Raw genomic sequence first — 1,617 nt, 5'->3', positions numbered from 1 at the left:
TTACTATCAACAAGTTCTTGCATTGCTTGGACTTGTTGAATGTTTGCAGTTGCTAGAGAAGCATGGTGGCCCAACCCACGGTGGGGCAGATGGAACTCCCAGGTATTTTTCTCCTAAGGGGCTGGATATTCGCCAAGGTGGAGATTTGTTATGGTATGGCTCATATACCATATTGGGACAGACGCTGGATCGAAGCGGAGCGGAGCGGAGCGTAGAATCTGTCCAAATTGGGAAGTTACGTGGGTTGGGGTGCGGGGGCAAAGCCCCGCGGTTTGGTACAGGGGTAATGTTGTAATTACATATTGTGCCTAGGTTTACTCCTGGGGTTATAAATAGGCCTGTTAGTAACCCCAGGAGGTATCCTCTATTCTGTAACCCTTTTCTGAATATTGAAAGTAACTCGCCGCTCTGCTCCCGAGGACGTAGGCATCTTTGCCGAACCTCGTTAAATCTCTGTGTTCTTCTGGATTTGTGTCGATTACTGTTTTTCTTCGCCCTTATTTTCTCAACAAACCCAATTTATGATCCAATAACTATCATCCATCGAAGCTCTTATAGATAATATTACCACTGCAGGTGACAAATTGATCAAGAGGATATTACCCTCTATACACTCAATGGATTGCCACTTCAATATCAAGCATTCAAAACCACTATCAGGACAAAAATACAACCAATTCACTTGGAAGACTTTTATTCGCTGCTTTTGCAGCGAAGAATGGAACCTTGCCTGTTGCTGCCTCAAATTGGAAGCATCTCTCAATCCTTAATTCGCTCTACAAATGACTTGGGGCCGCAACACTAATTCTATGAGAGGTTATGGCTGTACTCAGGCCAATTCCACCTCCCGTTGAAGAGGCAGTCGTAATAATTCCAATTTCACAACTGTATGTCAAATCTGCGGCGGGAATAGTCATTCCGTATCTACCTACTGGCATTGAACCAATTGAAACTATACAGCTACTCTTAATCAACTATTGGCTGCTAATGCCTCTAATTGGGTCTTGGCTCTGGTGCTGCTGCACATCTTACATCAAATTCGAACAATTTGCACATAGCTACACCCACAAATGGCGCTGAACAAGTTCTTGCCATGAATGGACAACAAGTTCAGGCTCAACATGCAAGGGATGGAATCTTACCAACTCCTAACCGTAAGCTGCTACTTCAAGAAATTTGGCATGCATCGCGCCCTCGCTATCTTACCAACTCCTACCCGTAAGCTGCTACTTCAAGAAATTTGGCATGCACGGAGCCCTCGCTATCTAATAATCCACTCTCAGTTCACAATTTTACTCAGGATAATGAAGTGCTGTACTTTTTTATTCCACTGCCTTTACTATACTTGATGCACAGACTCGCAAACCATTGCTCCTGAGCCCCATTCTGATGGCTTATATCCAATCAATTTAAAACACAAGGGTCATCAACCTTTTGCTTATAACTTCGATCTTATGGCTTCAGCAAACGGGTCAATGATATGGCACTGAAGACTTGGACGTCCTAGCTAGGGCTGTCAAAACGGCTCGTTGTTCGCGAACAACTTGTGTTCGGCTTGCTAAAAAGCTCGTGTTCGGCTCGTTCGCTAAGTTAACGAGCCAATTTGTTCGTGTTCGG

The sequence above is a fragment of the Phalaenopsis equestris genome, unplaced genomic scaffold (assembly GCF_001263595.1).
Source record: "Phalaenopsis equestris unplaced genomic scaffold, ASM126359v1 Scaffold000096, whole genome shotgun sequence".
Classification (NCBI taxonomy): Eukaryota; Viridiplantae; Streptophyta; class Magnoliopsida; order Asparagales; family Orchidaceae; genus Phalaenopsis; species Phalaenopsis equestris.
This window is presented reverse-complemented; position numbering follows the sequence as displayed.